The 16,614-nt window shown below is 33.1% G+C and overlaps 1 protein-coding gene and 1 non-coding gene across 6 annotated transcripts in view; both read left to right on the forward strand.

Annotated features, from left to right (window-relative positions):
* Ss (aryl hydrocarbon receptor spineless) overlaps positions 1 to 16,614 on the forward strand; it is a 200,380-nt gene that overhangs the window by 40,871 nt on the left and 142,895 nt on the right. For 2 of the 5 annotated variants that reach the window (XM_072906722.1, XM_072906723.1), the window contains one exon: positions 14,536 to 14,611. The exons of 2 other annotated variants lie outside the window; for them this stretch is intronic. The gene's annotated coding sequence lies outside the window, so the exon portion shown is untranslated. Of the gene's footprint in view, positions 1 to 14,445; positions 14,612 to 16,614 lie in introns of those variants that run through there. One more of the 5 variants, XM_072906724.1, reaches the window with a different exon arrangement.
* Positions 16,360 to 16,431, forward strand: Trnad-guc (transfer RNA aspartic acid (anticodon GUC)). Its single transcript has one exon. It is a non-coding gene; the product is annotated as a tRNA-Asp (tRNA).

The following is a 16,614-nucleotide window of genomic DNA, read 5'->3' on the forward strand; positions in this document are numbered from 1 at the left end:
TAATTATTGCCTCAGAAATTTCACGCGGAGATTTTGAATGGTTAGTTTGGGACCGTTCTTGCGGACCATTTTACGGAACGAAGCTTTCTGTCATTTGCCGAAGGCAAATCGATAATTAGCCTGGTTCAGCGGCAATTTAGTCATTTATTCGTTATATACACGGGAAGACGTCGGCGTATGACACCGGCGGGTCGGCGCGGCCGTTCGGTTCTCGGCGTAGCGGGCACTTCCGGTGCCAGGCAGAGGCGGGTATCTCATTGTCATTACGTCACCAGAGGCTGTCATTTGGTTTTTCAAACGTCCGTTTTTCTCACTGCAGGGATAGAGGGCTTGATGATCGTAATTATACACGGCCAGCCTGAAGAAGGACGGATGACTTAGCGTGTGTGTGAGAGTGTCTGTGTTTGAGCCAAAAAACGTTGTCGATCAAATATTCTGAGTTCAACCAAGGAGTCATTTCGCGAATTAACGTTACACTCAATTCTCTCATCGTTAAGTATGAGAATGTTGCGAAAGTTATAATAGAACTTCAAAGAGTTAGCTATCACATACACACACATTTTACGCTTTATTTAGAAATTTATCGTATAACGTAATTAGAACGCAGTTGATATATTGAAGTTTAAATCAGTAGAATAAAAGATAAATATAATATAAAAGCATTATATAATATAATATAAAATTATTACATTATGAAACGTTCCAATTATAAAATGACATTTTTTTTAGCGTATAAATATATCATAACAATTGCAAATCAAACATAAAGATACGAAAGTTTATACAAAATAGTGCTGAAATTATTAAAAACGAAATGTAATTATTTTTTAGATTACTTTTTATTTCTCATTGTTCACTCGTATAAATTCGTGGCTTGACTCCTCACGAATGACTCTTCTTTCTAATTAGGTAGTCCTGTCATTAGTTCAAGTACCATCACTGCCCTTCTTTCGTGACAGCATTCACTCCCGTGTCGCACTTTGTATGCCCGATGGTTGGCGTATCCTGAATTCGCCTTCCTATTAGGGTGTGGCTTACTCCCCGGACAACGAAAATTGGCGCTCTGGTCTCAGTGCTTGCAATGCTTAATGAAATTAACGTACGAAAGATCTTTGTTCTCTTATCGACATAATATCTTTTTGTAAATACGAGTATAAGTTAAACAAAAATTGATTTCCCATAATTTAAACATCAAGTATTAGGTTAAATCTTTATGCAATCTATTTTTATAATTGTTTTTTTAATATTATAAAAAATAATTGAAATAAACGAGATAGTAGGAAAATAATTGAAGTAGGAAAAATAATAACTAATGGTAATCGAAATTAATATTATTTTAAAATAAAGATCCGTTTATCGAGAGATATTTATACTTCTTATTATTTCGATTTATTATATTTCTTCTAATTGTGCTATATCTGATTGTTTTTTATGTACTTTGAAATGACGATTGCTTTCATTAATATAATAATTAGAATCTATTACATTCTACATAAGTTTTCTGAAAATTATGTATACAGAGTGTTCCCGGGTTAAATGGTCAAACTTAAAATATGAATTTGGGACCTCAAAACAAACAAAAATTTCCTCTGGAAGTTTGCTCGTAAAAGCTTCGTTCAAGAGACATCGACTTGTTAAGTTACAGAACTATAAGAATGAACAATGTTGAAATACTGTTTTGTCTTTGTTTTGAAGATTGAAGGTCATTCATAGGCTTTTTTGTTTTATAATACTTGAATTGGACCCCGTTTTCTACCAGTTCGTTTGAATGCAAACAATTTTCTCGAATTTTTGAATACGCAAATGGATGACCTTTTGGAAAATATTCCTTTGAATTTGAGAAGAAACTTCGACCTCTACCATAATGAGCAGGACATCTATCCAATTGAAACCAGAAGTATGATATGGTAGAAAATGGGATTCAATTAAGGGGTTATAGGCAGTCATAAATTTTGAAAAAATTTTATCTAAAAGTACAGCTGGAGCTGAGGACTCACTTTATGGGCCTGGAATAGATGATTCTATGTAGGTTGAAAAAAAAAAAGTTTATTTTAATTTTATTTGTATTTGAAACTTTAAACGCGTTTTTCTCAGAACTGCATTTTTTAAGTCGGTGAATACGATATCTCAAAAACTATTGCACCGATCTTAACGAAATTTTGCATAATTATTTTAGATATAAAAAGCTAGTGCTTGAACGAAGGATTTTGAAAAATATGGAATTTTTAAAAAAGGCGGCAATTTAAAGTCAAAGTTATGATTTTCGCTAAAAAAAATCGACCATTTTTATATAAAATAAGCTCCAGCTGTACTTTTAGATAAAAATTTTTCAAAATTTATGACTGCCTATAACTCCTTAAAGTATTATAAAATAGAAGCCTATGAATGACCTTCAATCTTCCAAACAAGACAAAAGAGAAATATTTCGATGTTATTCATTCTTATGGTTGGATACCTTAACAAGTCGATATCTCTTGAACGAAGTTTTTACGAGCAAACTTCCAGAAGAAATTTTGTCTTTGTTTTGAGGTCCTAAATTCATATTTTAAGTTTGGCCATTTAACCCGGGAACACTTTGTATATCAAGAAAACGAACGTTTTGAACAACAAGGTGTTTTCATAAACTCAACAATGCGACGACTCTATTATTTCATTCCTTGAAAGAGAAAATCATTATTAATAGTATAAATTTTTGATTATAATACATAGTAAATTAAAGTTTTTAGTATGACGTAGTAATTTTATATATTATAGTAACCATTTAAGATAAAAAAATTCTACGGCGAAATAATTTATAAATTATTGTATGAAAATAAGTTAATGGAAAATTATATTTTGATATGATACACGTAAGAGAGATGATAATACTCGTAATAGTTGCAAAATAATCTAGTTAGAATGCCTACAGTGATATAGCTTACATATTGTGAGATATTTTCAATATATATAATTTTCTTTCGTGAAATATGATTAAATATATAGAGGTATTTATCTCTAATCGATATTGTACGATCAACTATTTCCCGATATTGCGATCGGATTATTGGAATGCCCTTCGTTCCTTTCCAACGCGACGAATGCAACGCGTTCCGGGACAAGTCGCGGGAACCGACAGTTAGACCGTCGTCGCCGCGCCGCATCCCTTCATTTCGCCATCCGCTCGTTTCGGTAGAATTTGCATTTCAGGAACGTGAGATTGGGCGGTACAAAGATAGAGCTAATGCTCACGGGGCGGCGCGCCGCGCCGTGTAAACACAGGGTAGCCCGGATCCCCTTTCTGGCTTCTTTCTCATCTTCCGTTGTGCTACGGCTTTACGTCGAGCTTTCCGTTTTCGGTTTAAAGGCGAGGTTATCAGAGGGTACCGGAACGTGGGCTCTCGCACCGATGCGAGTAGCGATTGCTATGTAGGCGAATAAAGCCTTTTGTCTTAGGAAAATTAAAGAGGTAAAAGCAACTTGGATAAGTCTTATTTAATCTTTCGCTATTTTCAATATATAACGTGGTTTTTTTTTTTTTTTTTGGTCGAAAAATATTAATTCTTTTTCTGTGATTATTTATATATAGAATAAATATAATCGCGTTAATACAGTCAGAAATGTTGAAAATTGTAAAAGTTACCGTGGTTTCGTATACTTATATTTTGGAATTCTTTTTTATTTATAAAAACAAGTTCGATGATTCCTTCCGAATTTTAATCATAGGATAGTTTGATGATAAGTTAAGCTCGAAACTTTGACATTGAAACAAATTAAAATGAGATAGCAGACAAATTTTCCATTTTAATCCACCTTCCATTACTATTCAAATCTCTTTTTTCAATCGTTTATTTCTTTAACGTTTGATTCTCCGTCATATGATTTATAGTAATTGCAAAGTAATTTATTGTTTTTTGTCATAGTATTAATTTTTAATGAATTTATTATACAGCTTATTGATCACGTTATAAATTTTCCTTGCTTAGAAACTCGATATATGATTTATAGTAATTGCAAAGTAATTTATTGTTTTTTGTCATAGTATTAATTTTTAATGAATTTATTATACAGCTTATTGATCACGTTATAAATTTTCCTTGTTTGGAAACTCGGTTGTTCTCACACACACATATATATATATATATATATATATATATATATATATATATATATATGATAAATTAATATCGAAGGTAGCAAATGATTGACCTACGTATTTCATGTATCGATACATCATGAATATACAATATCGCGTGTCTATAAAAAATTCTTTGGCTGCGATATCCGTAGCTGTTGCGAAGGAAACATAACATATGAATTTAACTAGTAGTCGCAAAGATTCCGACTGACGTAATGTTTTCCGTACAATATACACCTAATGATGTAAATTGTGCATATTATAATCAATTTACGTTGATATTCCGTAATCAATGATACGATGCGTTAGTAATATATAATAATTTATACGATCACCCTTTTTTTCCCGCATTGCGAAATTTAATCTTGAATTACGTCGAATTTTATAATTAGATCTTGTAATTTTTATCAAGGATTGTAAAGCAATTTTTAATGTGTCAAATTGCCACTATAAATTTATATGGATATTATAATAATGAATTTGTAACGATTATATGTATTAGAGAATATCATACATATAGACATTTGTCAAAAAGATAAGAAATTAATTCTATCAAATTATCGAACGAGAGCGACATCCTCGTGCAAAGGTTTAATTACTATTGCCACGGTAGTTGCGTGTACGATATCTCTTCCATACACACATACGCACGCACACACATACATGATGTAAAAAAGACGCGCATTGTACCTCTATTATCCGCAACTGGTATTATTACTGGACTAACTTACGATTAGCGAATAACTTTCGATTCACGTAAAAAAAATTATCTCAGAAAAAATTATCTACGCTATGTCGAATTCTCATCCGTACAATTAACTTTCAAGATCATACTCGGAATCACGTTACATCGCAAGCGGATAGTAATTAAAAAAACTGTCGGGACGCGCCCAGATTTAAAGACACTTCAATTGAAGGAATAATAACAGTAATCGCGTACAGATAATTTTCGCCTCGTATTTAGCAAACACGTATCAATGTTTTGTTAAGTAAAACTCGCATAATAAAGGCACGTTCTCACTACACGACGCAGAAAGATGAAACGTTGTATTTCACAAATACATGACTTGAACACGTTGAATATGGAAATCTCATTTGAAATTTTTATTCCACGATGATTGCAATGATATTTAATTGATAAAATTGATTGGTTTTTGTTGAACATTAAATCTATTAATGTCATTGTAAGAAAGTTATAATTTCAATAATAAATGTTTTGAATATATAATTTTATTAATTTTATATCTGATTTAATTTTGAAAACGTAAATTCGATAATTAGCGAAATAGCTGCAACTCGTGGTGCATCGCATATGGAAACGCATACAAGGGGCGTAGCTGCAAAGAATTTTATGCGAGTTATGTTTGAAACGTGTTTAGAAGCAAATAGCGTTAAATAATTCCTCCCAGCGTAACGCAGCATCCTCTCTGATTTATACGGGATACTCATTTCGCACCACTTATGGATAATTAGAGTTTCGCGCAGTTGCAGATAAAGTTCGTCTGACGTTTAATTAGATACGTCTCGCAAGAGGCTGCGGAAGTATTCATGCTTTCGCAAAATACGAAAAGGAGGAGAAGCGCGAGCATTTGAAGTCAGTAGATTTATTAAAGTCCGTGATGACTGTTCGAGAATAGCGTACTGATACTTTGTTTGAACTTTTACTTAAATAACTAGATTATTTTAATGCAAAGAGTATATTAAAAATTCATCAATCTTATTTTTAATAACAAAATTATTGACGATATAAAATATTTTTTTTTTTTTTATTTATTAAAAGATAATATAAATTTTTTTTGCAAGTATATAAAATGATAAAATTTGCTGATGTATTTCTCGAATGTCGATTCGATCTCGGCGAATCGTATTATTCAATGACATATTTACGGGTATTCCGTTTTGCTCGCAAATGATAGTGGAATACAATACGGTGGATCGGTCCGCTCGCGCGGGGTGACTTACACATCTAGATGAAGCGTTCTCGCGTCAGGTACCCATAAATATAGATCGCCCCGTCTTGAAGAGCTCCGACTTGTCTCACCAAGTACTCACCGCGTTCGATCGTACCACCTCTCTATAGCGATATTCTAGTGGCCACCACTATCTTGATACCCCCCCACGCTGAGATCGCGAGCGTATCATTACCCCGCCTAGTGGCTAGCTCGGCAGATTACACGTCTGCGAGCCGAGTTTGGCTCAAGCTGACCCGACCTAACTCGAATTTGTAAGAATGATTGCGCCGGGATTTGCATGTTAGTGAGCGGCATGTCCCAGAGAGAGAAAAAAATCCCGTACGGTATACACTGTTTTTGATGCGGCGCGCGAAGGCACACAATAACATTAATCCGAACCGTTGAACATCAAGATTCAAAATCTATATGTGAAAATTTTGTAATTTGCAATATGAAAATAGGAGGAGAGAAAGTTTGAAATGCCATTTTTGCACACGCATACGTGGGAATATTTTTATTAGATTATTTACTGCATTTTTTAATATTTAATTTAATAATTAAGATTAATAAATCTTATTTTGTGATAAACAGTCCTTCAACATGTTTGGCTTGTATTTTTCTCGGATGGAGAAAACTTGGTAAACATTCATTTTGTTTTTTACATTTTACCAACTTATTCCGCAATTTTGTGCGTTGGCCGTTAGGGTTTCATTTTTTTACGTAATTGAGTTAAATAAATCGCATTGAAGTGGCAGTGACTCTCCTCGAATGCCTGCCGGAAGCGAGGCCGTTCGCTTGTGTCCCACCTGCCAGTACTGGCGGGCATGAAATTATGCTAATTAAACATATCGAGTAAAAAAAAGCAGCACTGCGCTCCCGTATATTTATATGGGCGTCGCTGTTGTAATGTCGTTAAATATTTTTCGGCGAAAATACACGACGATAGAAAAATTCGTGGAATGAAATTAAGTATGAATAAAATTAAATAAAAATTTGTATTTTTTTTTTTTAAGAATTGCTCATTAGAAATGCATACGTTATATACGAAGGACACATTTGAACGAAACAGTGACGCTCGAGCGAGGAGTTTCAGTGAACAAATTATACGTTTATTACGTCACGAAATGTTAAAATGTTCAATCCTAATGCTGCGATAATCGAGTAACAATGTGCGTCGAAGAAGCGAGCTAACGAGCGATCTACTAATTAACGAGATACGGTTATATCGCACATGCGAGCAAAATCATCGACATAATTATCTAATAAAGCTTGGTAGGCGCACATCACTTGTAAAACGTGTCGTTTTGACAGATTATGATGTAGAAACGAGGTAATTTTGATTCGCATATTAATTTTTCTCAAGTGTTATTTTACTTGATTGACAAATGTGCGATTAAGATTATTTTGTCATTTTTTTAATATACAGTTAAGACAAATGTCTTTGTAAATTTAATTGAATTGTTAGCATTAGTATATAATTGAGATTAACTGCGTCATTTTTTAAGTACACTTTAAATATACGCTTTGATCTAATTGTAAGATCACCCACTCGTGGACCGCTCGATGTGCCTCTTTTGCTACCATAATTAACTTGTAGATATTACGCACATACGCTTCAGGGACGATTGACAAATCGATTTATTCATCAGTCCATGGTCTACAAATATATATATATATATATATATATATATATATATATATATATATATATATATATATATGTATATGTCATAGGCAAATGGTTATTTTAGGAAAATAGTTTTTGACTAGGCAAATGTTATCTGGCTGGTCAAATGGCTTTCATTCGTTTATTTGTATTTAAATGTTATTTTCCTAGGCAAATAGCATTTGACTAAACCGCTGTTAGGCAAATGGCTCAACCTTGGTAGTTTCTATGCTCTCAAGTCTTGTTATATTTTTTTATGGAGACGGAGCAAAGCCCCGTCTAGTATGTACATGCTAGAGGCTGACAGTACTGTGTGAAAGTTTCAATGTCAAAATCTTAATTCAACCTATGTCCGAACTTACACTACATTTATAATTTTTCATTCATAATCTTACAAAACAAATACTGAATGCATCAATGCACGCTTCGTTGAGCCATTTGCCTAACAGCGCTTCAGTCAAATAGCATTTGACTAAGAAAATAGCATTGAAACATAAAAATAAACGGGCGAAAGCCATGTGGTCAGCCAGATAGCATTTGCCTAGTTAAAAGTTATTTTCCTAAAATAACCATTTGCCTACAACATATATATGTATAATACTGTGCTGATTTAAGATAATAAATATTATAAAATTTGCAAAGTTTATATTTGCGACATGGCAATAAATAATGTAAGAGTTAGTACCCGTATTTTTCAATTTTTTATAAATTGAAGTCTACTATAAAATTAATCAAGTAATTCGTTCTTAATAAAACACACACACACACACACACACATATATATATTTGTTTATATTACGTCAACTTTTTTCGATGGAAAATGTTTTATTTGAAAAATTTGGAAAACATTAATATGACACTGAACTATTTTTTCTTAAAAATTTTGTTATCAAAGGGAAAATGTAAGCAATATATTTTAATGCAGAAATAAGGAATTAAATGAGAAACAAGGAAATATGCAAATTTTTATTGATAACTTTTTTGTGCCGTTATCGATAAGGATTTATCACGATATATAACGTAATATAATAGCGTTGTATATACTATGCAAACTTAATCTAGGAGCCACATTTTTGACTCCTCTCCGATTAAGATCTGAGAATAAACATAATTCAAAGATACATTGTGTGGCAGTGATTACAGGTAACAAAGCTTAGATTATAATCATCATGGGCCACCAAGTTATGGCACATTCTCGACACGAACGTAACTTGCTGCGTAGTACGTTGTTGATTGCCGGGACGCGATATAAATAATAAATGCCCGTTTCATTAGCAAAAGTTCTACGCTCGTCCATTTTAATATTCACACGAACTTTTAACGCACATTTTAAACGATCATTTGTATAGTGCGTGAATGTATAACGGTCGAAATAACATAACATCGTTAAATAATTTACAAGAAACACAATAATTGCTAGAACAGTAACACTTTCACTTCAAAAATATATCATATTAAAATATTAAATGTAAACCATAAGGTAACGGTTCATATTATATACATGTATATGTTGCATTAAGACATTATGTGTACTTGGTTGATAACGGATAGAGATGAAATCATGTTATTCTCGATGTAGTATTTTACAACAATGAATCATAGCGGCTAAGAACGAGAAGAAAGAAAATCTTACCGAGATTATATATATCGGCGATTGGTTTCTGCTCTCAAGTTAGCTCCTTGCGATCGAGTGGTTGCCAGAAAAATCGATCACTTTTAAGAATGATCTGTGGACGCGCGGTTGTAACATGATAATCGCGTTGTGGTATACGTATAGCAAAAGTAATTCAGTAATCTTATTTTAAAGATCTTCCTGAGAGTGTACTTGCAAAACATCCTGTTTGTAATTGTGTTATTAATTTTCCTTTTTTATAGTTAAGTGTAAAATCGATGCTTTTTTTAATTATAATATTTTATTAATTATAAATCAAAGAAATGAAAAACTTATTATTTATATTAATTATTAAATATTATTATTATAACCACATACATTTATATTATTATATAGTAAATAAAGAAACTACATTTTCTCTCTCTCTCTCTCTTTCTCTCTCGATATGCTGTATATAAAAATATATTTAACTTATAAACAATTGTTTCAAAGATTTAATAATTTTGAATACAATGAATAAAAGGAGAAAAATTATTCTAATTTCTGCATAAATTGAAAGCACTAAATTGAAATATTAATAACAAAAGATTTCTCCATTTGTATGCATGTGTGGGTGGGTGTGTGTGTGCAAATCGAATAGAAAAATTTTAAGGAACAAAATACAATAAAATTGCCCGCCACATACGTAACACGAACATGGAATATCTTATTTTATTCATATTAGAAAGTACTGCAATAAATTTTGCTTACCGTGCCATGAAAATGTATTCCAGAGAACGACGGAATTTTTCCAACAGTTCGTGTCACATATCTTCTACCTTCTGAAAAAAAAAAAAAAAAATAGTCTGGAAAGTTTGCCGCGCGTCCTCGCTAATAACTCGGAGGCATTCATCCGGTATTATTTACCCCTTTCAACCGGCTAGACGCGCGCTGCGGCAAGTGCCCGGTAAATTGTCCTGGATATAACTGCTCGAAATTACATCCTCGATTATGAAGTCTAGAGACGCGTAGGACGTCGAAATTTTCTGTCGCTCTTTTGCCGTCGTGTTCGTCGTGCACGACGAAGCACGAACTCGCTTCTGAAAGTTCCGCGGAATTTTCTACGATCGCTCGAGTATCGAAGCGCGCTTTGAAGTAAAATAGCGATGTATCACGCGGATAACCTATAGAAGCTTTACACGTGCCGCACGTCAATTACCGAGAAGGGAGGATATATAGAATCATCATCGTGGTGATTGTTGTTGTACCGTAGAAAGTAAGCGTCGCCGCCGGCGAAGAATCGCCCTGAGAATTTGTAAAACTGTGCGCGCGATAAATATCACGACTCATTGAACTTTACGGACGCGCCGCCTTTGTGTGCAATGTTCCGCAATTACGAAGTATAACCACCGTAAAACGTAATACCGTAAATTATATAACGGACGCAGTGTTAGTATCTACTCGTGCTTCTTAATGGAACGGTGGAATTTTCCTTGTAGACTACTGGACAACTTTGAAAGTAAAAGTTTCTGGATTAAAAATGTTGTTGTCTTTTTTTATTTGTTTTTAATGTAAATAACTTCTTTTAAATTTCGAATTCAACTAATTTTTTCCTCGTGCGTGTGTTTTGCTGCATTTTGTCTCATCGCGTTGCAATGAAGTTTCAGAATTAATCCATTGGCGCTAATGAGAGAATCTGAAGTCAATTAAATACGCCGTTGATGATATGGTCTCGATAAGCCAGAAAACCAATGAATATGCAAACTATTATACGACCACCTGCCATACGCCTTTTCATAGCCCGTTATGTGTGCGAAGCAGTATCGGCATATATCTGTACATATATGTGTTTTGTTTGACGGTATTAGAGCCGGCAGGCATATATGTATATTGGGATATGTGTTGAACGAGTGTTCGCTATTCTTTTATTTATACTCGCAAACCGTCGGACGCCATGAATGAGCGATACGTCATGCGAAAATTACTTTTTTTTTTTTTTTTTTTTTTTTAAGGCAAGATAAGAATCTTCCCTTTTGCGGTCATATTTACGCGTGATATTTTTCTATGCGATTTGCGTGATCTATTTCTAACGTATTTCAGAAACATGTTACACACAATCCATATGTATCATAATCATGTAAAAGTCGTATGACGTGTACAGCTTCATAATTAATACTTTATAATATTGTGTCAATCTGTTATAGCAAACGTAGGTATTTGAATTTTATAATTGAAAATATGGATTAATTACAAAATTACATATTTTATTTTTAACATAAATTTCAAGAAGAATTTTGGTTCTTTAAAGTTAATGGAATTTTATCATCAAACAAAGCATCGCAATATCTTTGTCAATATACATTACAGGAGAGTAGGAAGGAAATCGTAGGAGTTTCAACAAATCTTAATTTACGCTAGATGAAACTAGTATAAGAAAGCTACTTTGTGTATATAAATCATAGAGTTGTTTTCTTGGCGGAATCACGATGAGTGCTCTTTCACACCTCGCGGCGTTGATTCTAATCGTTGTCGGCGTAAGTTGGTCTTTTCATTCTCACATCGAGTACTTTAACGTATTCCATCGATGGGTGATTTGATTCGCTCGAAAAAAAGGGATTGCTCGTCGAATCGGCCATTGACATCGCGCGCGATATATATTTGTATGCGCGTATTCATCTTTGCACGATGTAACGCTAATGGTCGAACAATTTGCAGAGGCGTGCCGAGTTAAAGTCAGACTCCCCTGCGAAGTTCCGCCAGACTCGAAAGTAATGGCCTAATGTTACTTAATATCCACCGTAGAAACGCGCTTATCTCAGATATGCCCTAAAGGGCTGACGTATTTCCATATTTTACCATGCCACAGTCGCATCCTATGCCAACTTCTACGGCAAAATCATAAATGCGCATGAATAGAATGTAGCTTGATCTAGGTAAACTGCACGAGAAGGAAAGAAGCATAAAGAGAGAGAGAGAGAGAGAGAGAGAGAGAGAGAGAAAGATTTTTGGTACTTACAATAACAAGACTATGTACACATGTACAGCCGTAAATAGTTGTGTATCTTTGCATTTACAAATTTAAAATTATTTTATTCTTATTCTCTTCAATATTTAGAATTATGTTAAATTTTTTAATAATAAAAAATTGAGAGAGAGATATATAGAATTACATAGGCAATCAAAATTTATGTAACAAATTAATCAAGTTAAGTGTTTGTGTATAAAAAAAAAAAAAATAGGTTATACATTAAGACAGTCTTTAAATTTATATTTGCTCGGACTTTGGCCTTCCCAAACTCGTTACATAAACGTCTGAACAATGATAAATCGCGTTCACGAAAAAATTGCACATACCTTCCACAGTGGTTTTCGTCGATAGCCGCGCGCGGCCGCGGCTTCATTTTTTCCCGGCTAATTTCCGGTCAAGATGTGGGTTACGATGGTGAAGCTCGAGCACATAAGTCTCTTCGGTATCAGTATAGGTTCATTACTCTCTCTCTCTCTCTCTCTCTCTTTTTCTTTCTATCTTTCCCTCTTTTTTACCTCCTCGATCATCATCCCTTTCTGTCTTGTCTCATGTTATAAACGGAAATGACCAACCTTTAAAATAAACCAACACATGTCGAGCGAAAGAGTTATAAAAGTTTAATTAATAATAATAAGTTAATAAAACTTTAATTGTGATTTTATAGATTAGAGAGAAAATATTTACTTAATTAATTTATTATAAGAATATAAAATCTTAAAAAATATTTTTTTCTCCAATATTGATTTTTAAAAACAATTAGAATAAACGATAAAAGTAATTTTTATTAATTTATATAAATAGCAAAATAATTTATATAATTTTCTCAGATTAAAATTTTTTTTTTTTTTTTTTTTTTTTTTTTGTGAAAAAATAAATATTTAAAAATCTAAGAAATATCTATGTGCACATTCTCTTAAGGGAGATTAGCAATTAATTTTGTTAATTATAGTGCGATAGCTATTGAAGAATTTATTATACGATTTTTAAAGCTATGATATCAGCTGTCGCGATAAGTCACTAACTTATTTCTTATCCTCCGTCAACCCTCTCCCCGTGACGTTTAACGTTATCGGCAACGTAAGGATTGAGTTAGTTAATTAAATGCATAAATTTCGTGCGCTGTGACACGGAGGCCGAGAAGCTGAATATTCGAATCGTTCTTTAATTGCATATTAACACGCAAAAATTTGCAAATTAAGTAAAATAATATCTCTCTCTTGATTTTCTTAAACAACTAAAACACGTTACATATCGTTTGCATATAATATTGCTTTAAACTACAACGTGCTTTTAAATATTACAAAGTGAGATTATTTCAATGTAGTTTTAGATATAAATATTTAATTTATTAAACAAATAAAAAAATTACTCGATATGTTAAATTTGGAGAGCCACACATTTATATTTGATTTTTTAGCAACAGTTTGATTTTCTGTAAATTTTCACATTAATATACACACGTACACATGAATTGACGGCTAATATTTGTGTGTCACACATCACTAATTAAAATTTTATTGTAAAAGGTATTCAAATCTATATGAGAAGTAAAGATAAATGTTCTTGTTTCCTTACTGAAAATGTATTTCGTCATGTTAGCGATCGATAAAACTTTGGACGTCGCTGAGAGATGATGTATTATTTACTTCAGAAAACGCATTCGAATGACGCCACGCGCGATGCCTTCGGCCGATTAAATGACTTATTAACGGACTTATACAGTCTTTCTGGTATCAGCAGTCACTCGCGACAACATGCGCGATCAGCAACTAGCCGGCGGCGTCTTTCATCAATCGTGTTTCATTGCGGGGACGTGCTCAAGTTAAATGAATAAGGATAAGATCGATGCATTACAGTGCAGAATTTTCGATCACGAGGTTCCGTGACATTAAACACATCTGTATTATTTTATCGATACGTTTCATGATAAGATTATCATTAGCACACCATAATTTTGATTTTACGAGAAAATTTTAATCATTGATATTAATTAAGATATATACACAAAAAAAAACTTATTTGCTCATAATAAATAATAAATAATAAATAACAAATTTTTTCTGCTCGCGCATTTTATGTCGAGAAGTTAAACACAAGGCCGTTTTTTAATGAATTGTATAAAAAGATTGATATATTATTCACCCTTATGATAAAATAATCTTGTTCTTTTCTTTTGGGTTTCAGGTAAATCATCTCACATAATTTTTCTCTGTGAATCGTAAATGTTCGGCGAGGCTAAAATTCACCAATAATAAATCAGGTAATTTAGTTGATAAGTTGCAGAAAATCCTTATCAAATCGAATAGAAATCTGTCTATTTTTGCATGTTTTTTATCCTGCACGATAACAGATTATTTTATATCAAAGTGTACGAGAAAAATAAAAACAAAGCTATTACTTTTTTATTTACGTTTAATCAACTTTTACTTAATTTTATTAAGGAAAAACTTAATAGAAGTTAAATTTAAAAATTAACTTGTAATAAAAATGTCGGTTAAGGATATTAAATTATTTAAAAAAGAATAATGTATATATATATATATGTATACCAGTAATATATCTATATTTTCAAAAAACATCGTCGAAGATAATAGAACATTATTCTGACGTCAATGAAAGAAAGAGTATAATAAACGAGAGAAAAAGAAAAGCGAAAAAAAGCCAACGATATTCGGCCTGTTTACATACATTACTTTAAACTACTGTTCACGCACACGAATCACCGCGATAGCCAGTACGACGGACGGATGAGTCCTACAGAGTATAGTGTATTATATCTACACCCATTCGCATACACACGGTATAAATCTACATATACACACAGTCGCACACAAATCTACATACGTATGTACATAGTACATGTACGCGCGTATGCACTTGCATACGTAAGGATCCACGATTACATTTACAAACAGTTAAGGCCATTAGCGAGCACGCGAAACCTCGGGGTACTAATTTAATCCAGCTCGGTAATTGCGAAAGATTCTAATGGCCTTCGCCTCCTCGCCGCATTTACTTCGCCGTCGACTTCGTCCTCGTCCATCTTGGCGCGTTTGCGACGCCGAAATTTTCATAATTTTCGTTATACCGAGATTAATCACTCTCTCTCTCTCTCTCTCTCTCTCTCTCTCTCTCTCTCTCTCTCTCTCTCTCTCTTTCTCTGTCTCTCTCTGTCTCTCTCCTTTGGAATTTTTTTTATCTTATTCTTTTTATTTTTCTTCGCTTTCTATCCCTCTCTTCTTTTTTTCTTCCTTTCTCTTTTCGCGCAGGTAGTCTTCTTTTTATTACTCCGAAACGGCAGATATTTTTCGCGCGGTAACGAGCAGAGATATGGAAATCGTGCCTCGTTCTGGGTAAAAAGGATTTATTTCCGAGCCGGCGCATATTAATACACGGTTCGCGCTCCTTGTCTCGACGCGTGTCTGTCACGTCGACGTGCGAGAAATTTACACCACGCGAGTTGCACGTCTCTGGCGGAAATCGCATCGGCACCTACACCCACAAAAGTAGCATTGCGGTTCTTCAACTTTTCACTTAGCATTTATCTCTGTAATGTCAAGATATTATTTGGATGTAAATATGTATTTATGTTTTACATTCCTAGATATAGATTTGTATATTTTATACAATTGCTTTTTTTTGGCGCGTAGACTTGTTTTAATTTAATAATAAATTCTGAAGATAATTGATGCGTTCAATTACACACAATTGTCACTAATAAAATATCGACTTCAAATTTGTCAAAAAATTCATAATTGAAATAAAAGTGCGCGACTTTGATATAATATATATATATATACATAACTTGTATTATTTCTTATCAAAAAGTTAAATTAATAAAAAACCGTGCAGATTTATAATTATACCACAAATTTATAAAATGAATTATTGTGTAATATATGTATAAATGTATTTTTGTGTGCGTGTGTATAAACATATTTATTTATATGCACGACTATATATTTGTTATAAGTGTATTCCACAAATCTTCCTTCGTTCATCGTGAAATCCTCGGTAGTATAGTGGTCAGTATCCCCGCCTGTCACGCGGGAGACCGGGGTTCGATTCCCCGCCGGGGAGATGATATTTTTTATTTTTTTATTAAAGATGCAATTTTCTCACTTATTTAATGTTATATCAAATGGCATAATAAATTTTTGATATTGCGAATGTCTTCCAATTTTTCATGTGACAGATGTAGATACTACCAAGTGACTATACTATTGAAAATTTTACAATGAATGGAGAAAGATTTATTGACGT

The sequence above is a fragment of the Anoplolepis gracilipes genome, chromosome 14 (assembly GCF_047496725.1).
Source record: "Anoplolepis gracilipes chromosome 14, ASM4749672v1, whole genome shotgun sequence".
Lineage (NCBI taxonomy): Eukaryota > Metazoa > Arthropoda > Insecta > Hymenoptera > Formicidae > Anoplolepis > Anoplolepis gracilipes.